The sequence below is a fragment of the Narcine bancroftii genome, chromosome 4 (genome assembly GCF_036971445.1).
Source record: "Narcine bancroftii isolate sNarBan1 chromosome 4, sNarBan1.hap1, whole genome shotgun sequence".
Taxonomy (NCBI): domain Eukaryota; kingdom Metazoa; phylum Chordata; class Chondrichthyes; order Torpediniformes; family Narcinidae; genus Narcine; species Narcine bancroftii.
Window position 1 is genome coordinate 87,868,619 of NC_091472.1, and position 20,865 is coordinate 87,889,483.

The window sequence follows — 20,865 nt, forward strand, 5'->3', positions numbered from 1 at the left end:
AATGGCCTGTTACTGTGCTGTATGCCTAAATTTTAAAAAATTTAAAATTTAAATTTAAAAGGAGGTCATATCACATACTTATGTCTCCAAAAAGAATAATTCCATCACTCGTCTCCCTTCCCCACGTTCCTATGGCCCCATAGCTTCTCCCCCTCTCTTGCTCTTCAACTCCACTTCATTTGTTTATCACTTCCCACATTAAAGGGTTAAACAAGTTGCTCTTCATTGGAAGAGCACCCAAAGAAAACATGCCCAGTCATAGACAGGACGTGCAATGTCCACACACACACACACACACACACACACACACACACACACACACACACACACACACACACACACACACACACACACACACACACAAAACACAGATACCAAGCACCCGTAGACAGATGTATACACGAACACACAGCATGGATACACAGACAGACATATAAACACACAAAGAGACACATTGACAGACACACATAGACACACTCACAGACGCACGCATACACAACAAACACAAACACACAACATAGATACCAAACGCCTACAGACACACGCACAGAGACACACGCAAACAACTCACTAGGTCACAATCGAAGTTGTGGCACAACAGCACTAACTGTGAAGCTGTTAATCCTTTTCCATCTTCTCCTAAGCTCCGCTGGCAGGAATCCCTGAGAGATCTCAGTCCCAGCCCTGGCAAAGACAATAAAAATATGAAAGCTGACACATAAGATCTAAGCCATCCACAAAATATGCTGAGAGCCCAAGTCGCTTGCATTGAGACCTGCACATTTTAATGACCAAAATACGTCATGAATTGTGCAGCTGTCTTCACCAACGAGAAACTCTTAATGACAAAGTAAAGGTGCTAACTGTTGCCATGTAGGATAGATTAAAAATAAACATGAAGCAAAAGCTTGGCTGTTTTCAAGGTGAAACCATCACCTGGTCTTTATAGGGCAGATTCTGAGGAAGCGAGATTAGAAGTTGTGGAGAAATTTGAAAATCTGTAAATGCTGGAAATCTAAAATAAAAATGGAAAGTGCAAGGAACACTTATCAGGTCAGGCAGCATCTGAGGAGAGAGGAATAGAGTTGTGGTGAACTGCTGTACACTCATTTATCTGGTTCCACCCTGCACTGTGACTGTACCCGTGACTCCTCCCTATTGACCCTGTATAAAGGCTCCAACACCACAACCCCTCCCAGAAAGCCTGGGTCACAGCACAGGATGACCTTCAAGTTTATTGTAAATAAAAGCCTATTGTTCTGTAACTCCAGCCTTTTGAGTTATTGATAGTGCATCAATTTTATTTACAATAATTTCTTTCCAATTATGGAACAAATCTTAAAACCTGATAAACTGGAGATCAACCCACAATCGCCAGAAGCCTCAGACTGCTTTGAACTCTGGCTATTCTTTGAGGTCTTTCTGAAAAATTCCTTCAGAATCGTGGCCACGGAGGAAAACAAGCTGAACCTACTCTTCTCCCAAGTTGTACATTGAGTGTTCCCGATGGTCAGGGATCCATCAACGTATGAGGAGGCAATGGACATTCTCAAGCATCAGTTCAGGGAGAAAGTCAACGAAGTATATGTCAGGTGAATCAAGCGATGAGTTCCTCCATGCCCTGTGGGTCTCGCACGAGTGTGCAACTTCCAGTCAGTGTCAGCCACCCAAAACACTGAGGACATGATCTGAGATGCCTGTGTCGCAGGCGTCAGGTTGGGCTATGTGCGCCAGAGGTTACTTGAGCAGACTTAAAAGGAGTGACTGACCTCATGAAATCACTGGAGATCACTGTCCATAACATGAAAGCTTACATGGTGAATGGTGCGGGTCTACAAGGAGGCCACCATCTTGGGACACGGGTTAACAGGCTAGCAGTCCACTACTGCATCCAACAGGTGAGCCCACCACAGCTATGATGTCCCAGGAGCAACCAAAGTGCTACTTTTATGGTTAACCAAAGCACCCCTGAAAACGCTACCCGACAAAAAATGCGACATACTTGAAGTGCAGTAAGAAGGGACTCTACATGAAGGTATGTCAATCACAGCCACCTTCCAGAGCCAGTGCTGCTGTGTGTGCATCTTGGCTGCCATCATCTTCCGGAGATAACCATGCCATGACATGGGGGCCACCATCTTAGATACCATCAACTTCTGGGGATAACCATGCCGCTGCTTGGGTGCCGCCTTTTTACTTAAAGGACAAGACCACAAACTGACACTGGCCTCCATGGTACTGGATCAAAGTAGTCCAGTCTATGATGGGCATCTCAATCAATGATCAGGCGGCAAGATGCCTTTTCGATAGTGGGAGCACTGAGAGTTTTACCCACCCTAATACAGTGCAAAGTTACTCCCTTAAAGCAAGGCTGGTAAGCTATAAAGTCTTCCTACCTCAAAGTCCCACTCACATCTGCAGCTACATCTCTGTGACACTGACTGTTCAGGGCACGACTTGCAGGGACTTTATACTCTTTACCATTCCACAGCTCTGCATGCCAGTGCTACTGAAGTTGGACTTTCAGTGCCACCTCAATGTTTTTATGATGCAATATGATGGTCCTCTTCCCCCCTCATGATCAGCCACCTACAGTTTGTCAGCCAGCCGCCCTGCTCCCTCCCCCCCCACCACCGCCCTCCTCCCCCCTCCCACGCCGGCCCAACCAACACGCGGTTTCTCTACTCTCTGTATCAATCCTCCACCGCTATTCATGAACCTCACCTCCAACTGTAAACCAGTTGCTACAAAAAGCAAACGATACAATGAAGGGGACAGGGTGTTCATTAAATCGGAGGTGCAGCAACTCTTGAATGAGGGGATCATCGAGGCCATTACCAGCTCATATAGAGCTCAAGTAGTGGCAGTCAAGAGTGGGGGGGTAAACACAGAATAGTGATTGATTATAGCAGACCATTAACCTCTATACACAGCTGGATGTGTATCTCCTCCCTTGCTTTGCGGATATGGTCAAATTGCCCAATATCGAGTGTTCTCCACAATCGACCTGAAATCTGCCTACCACCAGCTCCCCATGCACCCCGAGGACCTCCAGTACTCAACCAGATGGACACCTCTACCACTTCCTCAGGGTACCCTTCGGTGTTACCAACGTTGTCTCCATCTTCCAGTGGGAGATGCACAGGATGGTGGACCAAAATGACCTGTACATCACCTTCCCCTACCTTGATAAGGTCATGATATGTGGCCGCAACCTGCAAGATCATGATGCCAAACTCCAGAAATTCCTCACAACTGCCAAATGCCTCAAACTAACCTACAACAGGGACATATGTATTTTCCGCACCACCCGCCTGGTGATACTTGGCTATGTTGTGGAGAATGGAGTCTTTGGCCCCGATCCCTACCACATGTTCTGACTGCTAGAGCTCCTCCTCTCCCAAAGCCTCAAGGCCCTCAAAAGGTGCCTGGGGTTCTTTTCCTACTATGCCCAGTGGGTCCCGAATTATGCAGACAAAGCCCTCTACCTTATCAAGTCCACATCCTTCCCTCTGACAAGAGAGGCCTGGGCAGCCTTCTGTCTCATAAAAGAAGACATCGCTAAGGCCTCAACTTATGCGGAGGATGTATCTGCCCCATTTCAGGTGGAGAGTGATGCATCCGATTTCACCCTGGCCCCCATCCTTAACAAGCAGGTTAAGGCCTGTGGCCTTCTTCTCCCGCACCCTCCAAGGCCCAGAAGTTCGACAATCCTCCATCGAGAAGGAGGCTCACGCAATAGTTGAGGCAGTGTGGCAATGGAGGTATTACCTGCCCGGCAGACATTTTACCCTGCTCATGGGCCAATGGGCCATGGCATTCATGTTTAACAAAAAAATAATGGGGGAAGGTAAAGAATGATAACATTTTGAGGTGGAGGACCAAACTCTTCACCTATAACTACAATATCCTGAATCAGTCAGGAAGTTCAATGAGCCCCCAGATGCCCTTCCCAAGGGACATGTGCCAATGCACAGATAGACTGCCTCAGAATCCTCCACAATGACCTCTGCCACCCCGGTGTCACGAGATTTTCCACTTCATTAAATCTTGTAATCTGCCATACTTCATCAGGGATGTCAGAGACATGACTAGGGACTGCTAGGTCTGTGCAGAGTGCAAACTGCAGTTCTACCATCCAGATAGGGTGCACCTGGTAAAAGCTACATGGTCTTTTGAATGTCTGAGTGTGGACTTCAAGGGCTCCCTTCCCTCCACTAACTGCAACGTATATTTCCTCATGGTCATTGATGAATGTTCACATATCTCTTTTGCTATCTCCTGCCCAGACATGACCACCACCATGGTAATCAGGGCACTTGCACAACTTGTTCACCCTGTTCGGGTACCCATCATATGTCTACAGTGACCGGGGGTGTCATCGTTCATGAGCAACAAGCTGTTCTAATATCTGCTGGTCAGAGATATTGCCACTAGCAGGACCATTAGTTATAACCCCCAAGGGAACGGCCAAGTAGAGAGGGAGAATACCACCATGTGGAAGGCCATCCTCCTTGCCCTTAGGTCCAGAGGGCTGCCAGTCTCTCGCTGGCAGGAGATCCTTCCCAAGGTGTTCCACGCTATCAGGTTACTGTTATATCCTGCCATCAATGCTCCTCCTTATGAACGAATTTTCTGTGTCCGGGACCACACTGCCATCCTGGTTGACATCCCCAAAGTCAGTCCTGCTACAGAAACATGTAAGGGGCCATAAAACTGACACACTGGTCAAAAGGGTCCAGCTCCTCCATGTAAACCCCCAATATGCGTACATGGCCTACCTGGATGGGCGTGAGGAAACTGTCTCCATCCGGGACCACGCGCATGCAGGACACCTGAGGACCATACCCACCAAACAGCACCCCTCTTCCATGGATACACACTACATACCATCGCTCCCTAACCCCACCAGTCACTTTGGTTGAGCCCCCATCCCCCCCAGCAGGTCGACACAGTGCTGAAGGTTCAGGACTCAACAATGGCCCCAGCTACAGCTCAACAATTGGCTCTCCACCGATCACAACAGAAGACCAGGCCACCGGACAGACTTAACCTGTGAGACTGGGCCCCAAGTCACCCCGCTGGACAAAATTTTAAAAAAATATAAGGAATGAATATGGTGAACTACTGTACATTCATTTATCTGGCTCTGCCCCGTTCTGTGACTGTACCCATGGCACCTCCCTCTTGACCCTGTATGAAGCCTCCAACACCATAATCCATCCCCAGAAAGCCTGGATCACAGCGTTTATTGTAAATAAAAGCCTATTGTTCTGTAACTCCAGTCTTAGTGATAGCGCATCAAGAGTAAATTTTCAGGTCAAAACTCTTCATCACATCCCACTGAATGGTTTGATTTTGTTTTTATTTGAGAAGTTGCAGAGGCTATGGCTGCAGTGCAAGAATATGAAACTGGTGCTTAAAGGCATATGGTACATTTGATTTTATTGGACAGGGCATTGAGGATAAAAATAAGGAAGTGGTCAGCATGGGGAAATTAGGCTGAAGGGCCTGCTTTCATACTGCATAATTCTAAGTCATGTTGCCACAATATAAAACTTTGGTTAGGCTGCATTTGGAATAACGTGTGCAATTCTCATCACCCCATTATGGGAAGGATGTGGGGGATTTGGAATGGGTACAGACAAGGCTTACTAGCATGTTACCCGTTTTAGAGAGTATGATTTATGGAGAGAGATTGAACCAGGAGAAATTTATTGAAGTTGATTGCTGCTTGAGATAGATGATTGCTTCCTTTAATACAGAAACTAAAAAGTTGGGTGTGTGGCAGTTAATATAACATACATAAACTTTCATTAAATTCTAATGAAGTTCAATACATATTTATAACAAAAGCTCCTGAGATTAAATGGACAATATCTGTGAAGATACAAAACTGGTAAAGACGCAGATAGAGGTAGGATATACTAGTGATCACTAAAGAAGGGGCGCTGAGCAAACTTGTGGGCCTAAAGACAGATAACACCCCTAGCCCTGATGGAATCCATCCCAGGGTACTAAAAGAAATGGTAGAAGTTATAATCATTATTAATTCATATGTTCTAGACGTCCTAGTCAAGGAAAACATTGGAGAGAAGTTTTCTATACTTTATCAAAAATTCTCAACATAGGATTAACACCGAATCCTTTGTTGGCTCTCTTCAATACAATGGGAGGAAATTATTCTTTTTTGTCTCTGGTTCAGAGTCGCGCCATTTCTTTTGCTTCTCTTTTGTGTGTGATTTTACTTAAATGGAAGGATGTGCCCCACCTACTCATGATCAATGGTTGCATGACATCATATCTTCTTTGAACATGGAAAAGATTTGTTAATCAATTAATAATTCAGATATAAGATTCCAGAAATTATGGGGTAATTTATCACTCATTATCTTACTCTATAATTTTATTAAATGTAATTAAATTATCTGACATATCTTTTCCACATTTGTTATATTATTTTTAACCTTAATTTTTCCTTTAATATTAGTCATGTTTAGCATCTGGCAATGGGGTTAAGTAAGGAGTTTGAGTTTTTCTCCTCTACTGTTCTTTCCTCTTTTTTGATATTATTAGACATTTTTTTCCAAAAAATGTAAATACAATTTTGAATATGAATTATGGATATGATTTACAATTTATGTATGTTAGTGGTATATGGAATATCTTATTTAGTTTATGTAACTAGCTTACTGGATTGTACCCTTTTTATTTGTATAAGTTCTTTATTAAAAGCAATAAAAACATTTCAAAAAGAAGTTATAGTTGATGCTTTGGTGGTAATTTACCAAAATTCTCTGGACTCTGGGCAGATCCTGGCAGATTGGAAGGAAAACAGCAAATGTCATGCCACTGTTCAAAAAGGATGTAGGAAAAGGACCTATGACTCAATATAAAAGGCAGGTAACTATAGTACAGTTAGTTTAACACATAGTTGAGAAAATACTTGAAGCTATCATTAAAGAAGAAATAGGGAGGCATCTGGAATGAATTGGAACCATCAGGGAGATGCAGCATGGATTCAGCAGAGGTAGGTCTTGTTTGACAAACTTACTGGAATTCTTTGAGGGGTGGCACAGTTAATGAAGCGATTGATGCAACACTTTATAGCATCAGAGGTTGAGTGAAAAAGCAAATTGTGCAGAGGATATGGAGAGTCTGCAGAGAGATATAGATAGGTTAAGTGAGTGGGCAAGGATCTGGCAGATGGAATACAATGGCAAGTAATTGCAGCGTGGCGCTGCATGGAAGGACTTGGAAATGCTGGTGCATGAATCGCAAAAGGTTAGTTTTCAGGTGCAGCAGACTATCAGGAAGGCAATTGGAGTTTGGCATTCATTGCTAGAAGAATTGGATTTAGGAGCAGGGAGGTAATGCTGCAACTGTACAGGGTAAGTGAGGCTGCATTTGGAGTTCTGTGTGCAGTCCTGGTCTCCTCACTTGTGGAAGGATTTACTGGTTTAGGAGACTGTGCAGAGGAGGTATGCCAGATTTGATTCCAGAGATGAGGGGATAAGCCTATCAGTAGAGATTGAATCATCTAGTACTTTTATTGCTGGAATTCAGAAGAATGAAAGGGAGTCTGACAGTAACCTATAAAATTATGAAATAAATAGATGATTGGTAGGTAATTTTTTTCCACTGATAGGTAAGACAAGAACTAGGGGGCATAGCCTCAGTATCCAGGGTAGTAGATATACAACAGAGATGAGCAGGAATTGCTTTTCCTAGAGAAGGGTGAATCTATGGAATTCCCTGTTCATGGAAGCAGTGGAGGCTACCTCAGTAAACAAATTTAAGACAAAGTTGAATAGATTTTTACATAGTAAGGGAATCAAGGGATATGGGGAAAAGGCAAGTAGCTGGAACCTATTATTAGATTAGTCTTGATCTTATTGAATAGCAGAGCAGGCTTGATGGGCTGAATGGCCTACTCCTACTCGTATTTCTTATGTTCTGAGAGCTCGTTGAGTTTCCCCGGCTGGTACAGGATGTTGTAATGTAGGTGGAGAGCTTGATCCTCCACCTCAAAATTTTATCATTCTTTATCTTACCCTGCTGTTTATTGTTGAACATGAATGCCACGGCCTGTTGGTCCATGAGCAGGGTAAAACATCCGCCAGTCAGGTAATGCCTCCAGTGTCATACTGCCTCAACTATCCCCTGAGTCTCTTTCTCTATAGAGGAATGTCAGACTTCAGGGCCCTGGAGAGTGGGGAAGAAAAAGGCAACAGGATGGTCTGCCTGATTAAGGGTGGCGGCCAGGGTGAAATCAGATGCATTGCTCTCCATCTGCGGCTTTCACGATGTCTTCCTTTATGCAGTAGAAGGCTGCCCATGCTTCATTTGTAAGGGGGAAAGAAGTGGACCTGATAAGGGGGCAGGCTTTATCCGGATCATTTGGAACCCACTGGGCATAATATGAATATAACCCCAGGCACCTATTCAGGGCTTTGAGGCTGTGGGGAAGGGGGTGTAGCAGAGGCTGCATGCAGTTGGGGTCGGGGCCAATGACCCCATTCTCCGTGACGCAGCCAAGGATCCCCAGTCGGGTAGTGCAGAAAAAACACTTATTCTTATTATGATGTTATCCAGATGTGGGAAGGTGGTATGAGGGTTATTTTGGTCTACCGTCCAGTCCATCTCCCATTGGAAGACGGAAACACCATGGGTGACACCGAAGGGGACTCTGAGGAAGTAGTTGAAGGAGCCATCCACCTTGATAGCTATGTACTGGTAATTCTCAGGGTGGATAGGGAGTTGGTGATGGGCAGATTTCAGGTCTATCATGGAAAACACACGATACTGGGTGATTTGGTTGACCATATCCATGATGCGAAAGAGGGGCTATGCATCCAGCTGCGTGTAGCGGTTAATGGTTTGACTATAGTCGATCACCATTCTGTGTTTACCCCAACCCTTGACCACCACTACCTGGGCTCTCCAGGGGCTGTTGCTGGCCTCGATAATCCCCTTGTCCAGGAGTTGTCGTACCTTAGCCTTTATAAACACCCTGTCCTCCTCACTATCTCATCTGCTTTTTGTAGGGACTGGCTTACAGTTGGGAGTAAAACTGGCGAACAGCAGCAGAGTGTTGATGCGGAGGGTAGAGAAACCATGCATCGGGGGGAGAGAGACAGAGCGACCAGTTAAGGAATTGCAGGTTGCCAAACCTGAGGAGTGAGCGAGGGCCGTCATATTGCATAGTGACACTCTTTAAGAGGCACTGGAAGTCTAGCCCCAGCAGTACAGTTGGGCAAAGCTGCGGCATAATGAGGAGCTTAAAGTCTCTATATGTTGTGCCCTGCATGGTCAGCGTCACCATGGTGTAGCTATGGATTTCTGCAGATTGATACTTGGAGGCTAGGGTGACTTTGTAGGCGACCGGTTTAGCCTCAAGGGAGTAACATTGGACTGTGTCTGGATGGATAAAGCTGTCGGTACTCCCGCTATCAAAAAGGCATTTAGTCACCTGGTCATTGATAGAAATGTCCATCATGGAGCAGGTGAGTTGATGAGACATAGGTTTCCCCAGAAGTCAGCAGCGTCCATCCAAGATGGTGGCTGCTATGTTGTGCACGCGGCAGCATTTGGAGCACGTCGCATCTCTCACCAGGCAGCGTTTTCGTGGGTATTTTGCCTGGCCTCAGAAGTACCACTTCGGGTGCTCCTGGGAGACAGTGGTTGTGGTGACCTCGTTAATAGGCACAGTAGCAGACTGTTGGCCAGTAGACCAACATCCCAGGATGGTGACCCCTGTGTGGGCCCATTCGTAGAGTACGTTTCCACGTTGCGGAGGGCAATCTCCGGCGACTTTGCAAGATTGATCGCCCCTTTTAAATCTAACTTACTCTGCTCAAGTAATGGCTGGCGCTGATGCCTGCAACATAGGTGTCCCGGATCATGTCCTCCTTATTTTGGGCAGCCAGTACTGACTGGAAATGCACACGCATGCGAGTCATCGCAGGGCCCGGAGGAACTCATCGCCCGATTCGCCCAGTCGCAATCTGACTGTGGCCAGCATATGTCCAGCGCATACTTCATTAACTGAATTGCACTTTGCTTCTACATACGTGGTGGTGTCCATGATCATTGGGAATACTTGGGGAATGACCTGGGAGAAGAGAAGATGTTTGCTTTGGTGGCCATGATGCCAGCTAAGTTTTGGAGGAAGACTTTGAAACAGCTTAGCCAGAGTTTGAAGCTGTCTGAGGCATCTGATTACTGTGGATTGATCTCCAGTTTGTCGGGTTTCAATAGTTGGTCCATTATTAGCAATAAAACAAAAAAATTGTGAATAAAATTGATGCACAGTAAATAACTCGAGAGGCTGAGACTGAGTCACTGATCTACAGGCTTTTATTCACAAATGGACAAGGATCTCATCTTGTGCCGTGACCCGGGCTTTCTAGGAGTCAGGGTGTTAGAGGCTTTATACAAGGTCAAAAGAGGGAACGGCCACAGGTACAGTCACAGGACAGGACGGAGCCAGGTAATCAGGAATACAACAGTTCGGCAGTTCACCACACTAATCCCACCCACACCATTCTATTTTGTATGCAGGAAACATGTTTTGTGCCTAGGACAGCGATGGGGTGATCCTTGACCACATACTTTCTCTAAAGGGACTTACTTCCTTTCCTTTTTCTCCATTTTTTTTGCAAGATGGCACAGGAGCATGGCAACTCTTTGTTCGCCTTTGAATAGAGGGCAGAAGAAAGCTTTTTACTGTATCCTGGAACAAGTAACAATAATAAATTAACCTGAATCCAAATCTAAATTTCCGCAACTTTACCGACTCTTTACCACCTTAATTTCTACACCACTCAGTCCTGCACCTGGATTCAAGGGTTATAGAGTCATAGGGTAATAGAATTATACAGTCTGGGAACAGGCCTTTCAGCCCAACTTGCCTATGCTGACCAAAATGTCCCACCCTCACTTATCCCACCTGCCTGCATTTCACCTATATCTTACTAAACCCATCCTATCCATGTATGACTTCAATTTTTTATTAAACAGTGCAATAGTACGTGCCTCAGCCATTTCCTTCCACAACACATTTCGTACACTCATCACTTTTGTGTTAAAAAAAGTTACCCCTATGGTTCCTGTTAAATCTCTCCCCCTTCACTTAATCCTATGTCCTATGGCAGTGGTTCCCAACCTTTTATTTTCCACTCACATACCACTTTAAGTATTCCCTATGCCATAAGTGTTCTGTGATTAATAAGGGATTGCTTAAGGTGGTATGTGGGTGGAAAGAAAAAGGTTGGAAACCACTGTCCTATGGTTACTGATGTCCTTACTCTGGGCAAAAGACTGCATTCAGACAAAAAAAAACAACATACAAATTAGGAACTGGAGAAGACCATTCACCCTTTTAAGTCACAACTGATCTGATTATAGCATCAGTTCTAATTCCACAACTGCCTGAGGAAAAGACTCATTCCTTTAAAGCTGGCTTAGATCTACAAACAGAGGCCCCTCACTAACTGCCAAGTTCACTTCCCCCTAATACCACCACCCTACACCCAATCACCAGGCACTGATCTTCAGGCACCCATCTCAATTGAGACACACTCCAAATGGAGCTTCTCAATCCAGATCAAGGACCAAAAACCAACTACAGTCTGTCCTCAATGCCTGCACCTAATCTCTATACAGCCCTCTGTCTATTTCCCCCAACAACACTGATCTTTAGGTTGCTCTCAGGCATCAGGGAACCCATAACTTTGATGCCTGACATCTGTCTGCAGGTCTTTTTCCTGACCTGAGGAAAAAACAAAATGATAAGCCTTTGTCATAAAACATTAGCTCTATGGTTTTTCAAACAGCTGTGGTCTGACCTGCTGAGTATTTCCAGTGCTTTCTCTTTTTGTTTTGGATGGCTAGCTTCTGCATCTTTTTTTTTATTTTCCTCACCACCTTCAGCTCATCCACTTCTGAAATCCTCCCCTTTCCTTCCCACCATGTGTTTCTTCTCATTTTTCCCAACACAGTCCTGGCCATCTGATATCTACAGTTCCCCGTGCCTTGTCCTCTGTCACACACCGAATCCTGTTTACACATATACAATTGTGCTGGAGAAACTCAGCAGGTCATGCAGCATCCATAGAAGATAAAAGGTGCCTCCAATTGCATAGAATGAGTGACCGTGTTAGGGAGCTTGAGCTGCAGTTGGATGAACTGAGGATCATTAGGGAAGCAGAGGCAGTGATAGAGAAGAGTTACAGGGAGACAGTCACCCCTAGAAGGCAGGAGTCAGGGAATTGGGTGACTGTGAGGAAAGGAGGGAGAGTGCCTGTGCAGAGTTCCCCTGTGGAAGTGCCACTCAGCAACATGTATTCTGCATTGGATACTGCTGGGGGGGAATAGCCTATCGGGGATGAGTCATGGGGGTCAGGTCTCTGGCACAGGGGCTGCCCCTGAGGTTCAGAAGGGAAGGAGGGATAAGAACAGGATACTTGTAGTTGGGGACTCGTTAGTCAGAAGGACAGATAGAAGGTTTGTGGGATGAGATCGGGGATCCAGGTTGGTCTGTTGCCTCCCTGGTGCCAGGGTCAGGGACATCTCTGATCGAGTTCATAGCATTCTGCAAGAGGAAGGAGAACAGCCAGAAGTCATGGTCCATGTGGGGACCAATGACTTAGTTAGAAGTGGGGATGAGGTCCTGAAACAGGATTATGTGGAATTAGGTAGGAAGTTAAAAAGCAGGACCTCCAAGGTAGTAATCTCTGGATTGCTGCTGGTGCCACGCGCTAGTGAGGGTAGAAATAGGAAGATGTGGAGGATGAATGCGTGGCTAAAGAGATGGTGCAGGGGGCAAGGGATAAGATTTCTGGATCATTGGGATCTCTTCTGGGGAAGGTCAGACCTGTACAAAAGGGACGGACTCCACTTGAACTGGAGGGGGACCAATGTGCCGGCAAGCAGATTTGCTAGAGCTTTGGGGGAAGGTTTAAACTAGTTTGGCAGGAGGGTGGGGAACAGAGTGTGAGAGCAGTGTCAAGGGAGCATGGCCACCTAGATAGGAATAATAACGATAACAAAGGTAGGGTAGAAGGAAGAAAAGAGAATATATGTGAGGGTCATTCTCTGAAATGCATATATTTTAATGCAAGAAGCATAGTGAACAAGGTAGATGAGCTTAGAGCATGGACAGATACTTGGGGTCATGATATTGTGGCAATTAATGAGAACTGGCTACAGGAGGGGCAGGACTGGCAACTTAATATTCCAGGATACATTTGTTTTATATGTGATAGATCAGGGGGTAAAAAAGGGGGAGGAGTTGCTCTGCTTGTTAAGGAGGACATTACTGCCGTGAGGTGACAGGATGGTCTGAAGGGATCATCCAGTGAGGCTGTTTGGATGGAATTGAGGGGTGAAGGAGGCATGAGGGTGCTAATAGGGGTGTATTACAGACACCAAATGGGCCAAGAAAATTAGAGGAACAAATTTGTAGGGAGATAATGTATATGTGTGAGAATCATAAGGTAGTGATCATGGGAGATTTTAATTTCCCTTACATTGATTGGGATATCCATACAGTTAGAGGGCTAGATGGGCTAGAGTTCGTTAAATGTGTTCAAGATTGTTTTCTAAATCAATTAGTAGAAGAACCGACTCTGGACGGTGTAATACTGGATCTCCTGTTAGGGAATAAGCTCGGTCAGATATCGGACATTAATGTTGGAGAACAAATTGGGTCTAGTGATCACAACTTTGTTACTTTTAGGGAAGAGCAAGGAGGGGCCTAAAGTTGAGGTTCTGGATTGGAGAAGAGCAAATTTCGAAGGAATAAGAAGGGATTTGGGGAGTATTGAGTGGGACAGGATATTTTCAGGTAAGGATGTAAATGAAAAATGAAGAATATTCAAAAATGAAATTTTGAGGGTACAGAGTAGATATATCCCAGTGAGGATCAAAGGAAATGCTGGAAGTCATAGGGAGGCTTGGTTTTCGAGGAATATTGGAAATTTGGTTAGGAGAAAAAGGGAGGTGTACAAGAGGTATAAAGAGCAGGGAGCTGAGAATTTGAAGGAGGACTACAAGGAGTGTAGAATGAATCTTAAGAAAGAAATTAGAAAGGCCAAAAAAAGGCACGAAGAGGCTTTGACAGACAGAGTTAAAATAAAACCAAAGGGTTTCTATAGGTATATTAATAGTAAAAGATTAGTGAGGGATAAAATTGGACCCCTTGTAGATAGCGAAGGTAGGCTGAGTGAGAAGTCAGAGGAAATGGGGGAAATTTTGAATGATTTCTTTGCCTCGGTATTCACTAGGGAAAAAAATATTGAACCATTAGAAGTAAAGAAAAATAATGGGGAGGTCATGAAACATATAAGGATAACCGAAGAGGTAGAGATGGCTATGTTGAAAAAGATAAAGGTGGATAAATCTCCGGACAAAATATTTCCAAGGACACTCAGAGAGGCTAGTGGACAGATAGTGGGGCCATTAACAGAGATATTTAGGATGTCACTGGCCATGGGGGTAGTGCCAAAGGATTGGAGGGTGGCGCATGTGGTTCCGCTGTTTAAGAAAGGGTCCAAATGTAAACCTGGGAATTATAGGCCCGTGAGTCTGGCATCTGTGGTGGGCAAGTTGATGGAAAGTGTTCTGAGGGATGCTATTTACAAATATTTGGAGGTACAGGGATTGATAAGGAGTAATCAGCATGGTTTTGTCAGGGGTAGATCATGCTTGACAAACCTGATTGAGTTTTTCGAGGGGGTTAAAAAAAAGGTTGATGAAGGGAAAGCTGTGGATGTTGTCTATTTAGACTTTAGTAAAGCTTTTGACAAAGTTCCCCACAGGAGGTTAGGAAAAAAGATGGAGGCATTAGGTATAAATAAGGAGGTAGTGAAATGGATTCAGCAATGGTTGGATGGGAGGTGTCAGAGAATAGTGGTAGAAAATTGTTTGTCCAATTGAAGGCCGGTGACTAGTGGAATTCCTCAGGGATCGGTCCTAGGTCCACTATTGTTTGTTATATATATTAACGATCTGGAAGTAGGGGTGGAGAATTGGATAAGCAAGTTTGCGGTTGATACAAAGATTGGTGGTGTTGTGGACAGTGAGGAAGATTACCGTAGATTAAAAGGTGATTTAGGAAGGCTGGAGGTGTGGGCTGAGAAATGGCTGATGGAATTTAATACTGATAAGTGTGAGGTGTTACATTTTGGAAAGGCAAATCTAAATAGGTCATATGCATTAAATGGTAGGCTATTGAGATGTGCAGAGCAACAAAGGGATTTAGGAGTTGTGGTAAATAGTACCCTCAAGGCTGATACTCAGGTAGATGGTGTGGTGAAGAAGGCATTTGGAATGTTGGCCTTCATAAATCGGAGTATTGAATTCAAGAGTAGGGAGGTTATGATGAAATTGTACAAGGCATTGGTGAGGCCAAATTTGGAGTACTGTGTACAATTTTGGTCACCAAATTATAGGAAAGATATAAACAAAATAGAGAGAGTGCAGAGAAGGTTCACGAGAATGTTGACAGGATTTCAAGGTTTGAGTTACAGGGAAAGGTTGTGCAGACTAGGGCTTTTTTCTCTGGAGCGTAGAAGATTGAGGGGGGACTTGATAGAGGTGTTTAAGATTTTAAAAGGGACAGACAGAGTAAATGTGGATAGGCTTTTTCAATTAAGAGTGGGGGAGAAGGGGAAAATTATAAGGGGAACATGAGGGGAAATTTCTTTACGCAAAGGGTGGTCGGGATGTGCAATGAGCTTCTGGCAGACATAGTTGAGGCGGGATCATTGGTTACATTTAAGGAAAGACTGGATAGTTACATGGAGAGGGGAGGACTGGAGGGGTATGGACCGGGTGCTGGTCAGTGGGACTAGGAGGGTGGGGATTTGTTACGGCATGGACTAGTAGGGCCGAACTAGCCTGTTCTGTGTTGTAAGTGGTTATATGGTTATATGGTAAACAACATTTTGGGCGTGGACCCTTTGCCGGGTATTAGTTTTAAAAAAAGGCAGGTGGCAGATTAAAAAGATGGAGGGGGGGTTGGGAGGAGAGGAGAGGAGAAAGAAGGGGAAAGGAAGAGGAGCACAGCTCACAGGTAAGAGATCACAGGTGGCTCTAGGTGAGAGAGTAGAAGAGAAAAGGGCTGAGAATGATAAGGGAGAGGGCTGAAGGTAGCTCTCTGATAGAAGGAAGCTGGAGGAAAATAGACAGAGGGATAGAGAAAGAGAGATGAGGTTAACAGAAATTGGAGAAGTCAATGCTAATGCCGTCTGGTTGGAGACTGCCCAGGTGGAATATTTGTAGGTGGCCTTCATTTAGTAGTGCACAAAGTCATGGACAGACATGTTTTTTTTTAATTTTTTTTTCACACCATAAATCACATTAGCCATGATACACACTTTTTCTTTTTCACACATATACAGTGACATTTTCTCCCCCCCCCCACTCCCTCCTCCCAAGCCACCCCCCCACCCCCACCCCTCCCATCCATTTTAGGTATACAATCTAGGTTACATTAAACCAGTCAGACAATGTTGTCATTCAACAAAAATACACCAGAAATTCTACTGAGTTCATTCTTTTCTTTCCTTCTCCTTCCATCAACTTAGGTAATGATTGTCCCCGGTAGGTTTTCGCTATTGTATTTAATGTAAGGCTCCCATATTTGTTTGAATATTTCAATATTATTTCTTAAACTATATGTAATTTTTTCTAATGGAATACATTTATTCATTTCTATATACCATTGTTATATTTTCAGATTATCTTCCAATTTCCAGGTTGACATAATACATTTTTTTGCTACGGCTAGAGCTATCTTAACAAATCTTTTTTGTGCATCCTCAAAATCAATTCCAAATTCTTTGTTTTTTATGTTACTTAGGAGAAAGATCTCTGGATTCTTTGGTATATTGTTTTCTGTTATTTTATTTAATATCTGATTGAGATCTTCCCAAAATTTTTCTACTTTCTCACATGTCCAGATTGCATGAATTGTTGTTCCCATTTCTTTTTTACATCGAAAACATCTATCAGATACTGTTGGGTCCCATTTATTTAACTTTTGAGGTGTAATGTATAGTCTGTGTAACCAGTTATATTGTATCATACGTAGCCTCGTACTTATTGTATTTCTCATCGTTCCAGAACATAATTTCTCCCATGTTTCCTTTTTTATCTTTATATTTAAATCTTGTTCCCATTTTTGTTTAGTTTTACCATTTGTTTCCTCATTCTCCTTTTCTTGCAGTTTAATATACATATTTGTTATAAATCTTTTGATTAACATTGTATCTGTAATCACATATTCAACGTTACTTCCCTCTGGCAAACTCAAACTGCTTCCTAATTTATCCTTCAAGTAGGATCTCAATTGGTAATATGCCAGCGCTGTATCTCCAGTTATATTGTACTTATCTCTCATTTGTTCAAAGGATAAGAATCTACTTCCTGAAAAACAATTTTCTATTCTTTTAATCCCTTTTTTTTCCCATTCTCTAAAGGAAAGGTTATCTATTGTGAAAGGGAGTAACTTATTTTGCGTCAATATTAGTTTTGGTAATTGATAATTTGTTTTATTTCTTTCTACATGAATCTTCTTCCAAATATTGAGGAGATGATGTAATACTGGAAAAGTTCTATGTTGTACCAATTTTTCATCCCATTTATATAATATGTGTTCAGGTATCTTTTCCCCTATTTTATCTAATTCTAATCTCGTCCAGTCTGGTTTTTCACTTGTTTGATAAAAATCTGATAGGTATCTTAATTGTGCGGCTCTATAATAATTTTTAAAGTTTGGCAATTGTAAGCCTCCTTGTTTATACCATTCTGTTAATTTATCTAGTGCTATCCTCGGTTTCACCCCTCTCCATAAAAATTTCATTATTATTTTCTTTAACTCTTTGAAGAATTTTTCTGTCAGTTGTATTGGCAATGCCTGAAATAAGTATAATATCCTTGGAAAAATGTTCATTTTAATACAGTTTATCCTTCCTATTAGTGTTAGTGGTAAATCTTTCCAATGCTCTAAATCGTCCTGTAATTTTTTCATTAGTGGATAATAATTGAGTTTATATAATTGGCCATTTTTGTTTATTTGTACACCTAGGTATCTCATTGCCTGCATTTGCCATCTAAATGGAGATTCCTTCTTAAATTTTGAGAAATCCGCATTATTCATAGGCATTGCTTCACTTTTATTTACGTTTATCTTGTAACCCGACACTTCTCCATATTCCTTCAATTTCTTATATAATTCTTTTATTGATAGTTCTGGTTCTGTTAAGTACACTATAACATCATCCGCAAATAGACTGATTTTATATTCCTTGTCTTTTATTTTTATTCCTTTTATATTATTATCTATTCTTATCAATTCTGCTAGTGGTTCTATAGCTAACGCAAACAATAAAGGTGATAGTGGGCATCCCTGCCGCGTTGACCTGCTTAAGTTAAATTGCTATGATACATGTCCATTTACTGTCACTTTCGCTAACGGTCCCTTATATAATGCTTTAATCCAATTAATATACTTCTCCGGTAAACTGAATTTTTCCAATACTTTGAACAAATAATTCCATTCTACTCTGTCGAAGGCCTTCTCTGCGTCTAAAGCAACTGCTACTGCAGGTGCTTTATTTCCTTCTACTGCATGAATTAAGTTAATAAATTTACAAATATTGTCTGTTGTGCGTCTTTTTTTGATAAATCCAGTTTGGTCTAAATTTACCATTTTCGGTACCTGCTCTGCTAATCTGTTTGCTAATAGTTTAGCTATTATCTTATAATCTGTGTTTAGTAAAGATATTGGTCTATATGACGCTGGTGAGAGTGGATCTTTCCCTTGTTTTAGTATTACTGTAATTATTGCTGTTTTACATGAATCTGGTAAGTTTTGTGTTTCATCAATCTGGTTGATTACATCCAGGAGGGGCGGAATTAATAAGTCTTTAAATGTTTTGTAGAATTCTATTGGAAATCCATCCTCTCCTGGTGTCTTATTATTTGGTAATTTTTTTATTATCTCTTGTATTTCTACTGTTCCAAATGGTTCTGTTAATTTATTTTGTTCCTCTATTTGTAGTTTTGGTAGTTCAATTTTAGTCAAAAATTCATCTATTTTCCCTTCTTTCCCTTCGTTTTCAGTTCGGTATAATTGTTCATAGAATTCTCTAAAGTTTTCCTTAATTTCTTTTGGATTATATGTAATTTGTTTGTCTTTTTTCCTTGATGCCAATACCATTTTCTTAGCTTGTTCTGTCTTAAGCTGCCATGCTAGGATTTTGTGCGTTTTTTCACCCAGTTCATAATATTTCTGTTTTGTCTTCATTATATTCTTCTCTACCTTATATGTTTGTAATGTTTCATATTTTATTTTTTTATCCGCCAATTCTCTTCTTTTAGTTGTATCTTCCTTCATTGCTAATTTTTTTTCTATATTTACTATTTCCCTTTCCAACTGCTCTGTTTCCTGATTATAGTCCTTCTTCATCTTGGTTACATAACTTATTATTTGCCCTCTAATGAATGCTTTCATTGCATCCCATAGTATAAACTTATCTTCCACTGATTCCGTATTTATTTCAAAATACATTTTTAATTGTTTTTCAATAAATTCTCTAAAATCCTGCCTTTTAAGTAGCATGGGGTTTAATCTCCATCTATACATTCTTGGAGGGATGTCCTCTAGCTTTACTGTCAATATTAAGGGTGAATGGTCCGATAGTATTCTAGCTTTATATTCTGTTTTTCTTACTCTATCTTGCATACTAGCTGATAACAAAAATAGATCTATTCTTGAGTATGTTTTATGTCTAGCCGAGTAATATGAATATTCCTTTTCTTTTGGGTTTTGTTTCCTCCATATATCCAAAAGTTGCATTTCTTGCATTGATTTAATTATAAATTTGGTTACTTTGTTCTTTCTGTTAATTTTTTTCCCAGTTTTATCCATATTTGAATCCAAATTCAGGTAGAAATCCCCTCCTATTAGTATGTTCCCTTGCGTATTAGCTACCTTCAAAAAGATATCTTGCATAAACTTTTGATCTTCTTCGTTAGGTGAATATACATTGAGTAGATTCCAAAACTCCAAATATATCTGACATTTTATCATTATATATCTCCCTGCTGGATCTATTATTTCCTCTTCTATTTTAAATGGCACATTTTTACTAATTAATATAGCCACTCCTCTTGCTTTTGAATTATACGATGCTGCTGTTACATGTCCTACCCAATCTCTCTTTAATTTCTTGTGCTCCATTTCAGTTAAATGTGTTTCTTGCACGAATGCTATATCAATTTTTTCTTTTTTCAGTAAATTTAGCAGTTTCTTCCTTTTAATTTGGTTATGTATTCCATTAATATTTAAAGTCATATAGTTCAACGTAGCCATTTTATACTTTGTTTATCTTCCCTTTCCGTTTTTCCATCATTACCTTTCCTTCTTTTCCATTTCTGTTTTCTTATTTTAAACCCTTTATAAGACAACATTCCTAAAACATCAAACATTTTCCTTATTCTCCTATTTATAACTTCTTTAGCCCCAATCTCCCCTTCCCCTCCTGAGTTGTCCTTTATCCCTTGTCGGACAACCACATCTCCCCTCTCCATTTGGGTTTGCGAATTCACTCGCAGCGTCAACTGATTTTGCAGTGACCGCAACTCCCCCCCACCCAGCCCCCCCCCAGAAAAGATTTCACTTTTCATATGTAACAAAGGTCACTCTTTTAATTCCCTCCTTATTCTCTCTATTCCATTACCTTCCCTTATTAATTCTTGTCTATACTATCTATATTTTCCTCTAAAAACAGATACATTCACGTATGCACATTATACCTATACACTCTTATACCTCTTTACCCACATACATATCAA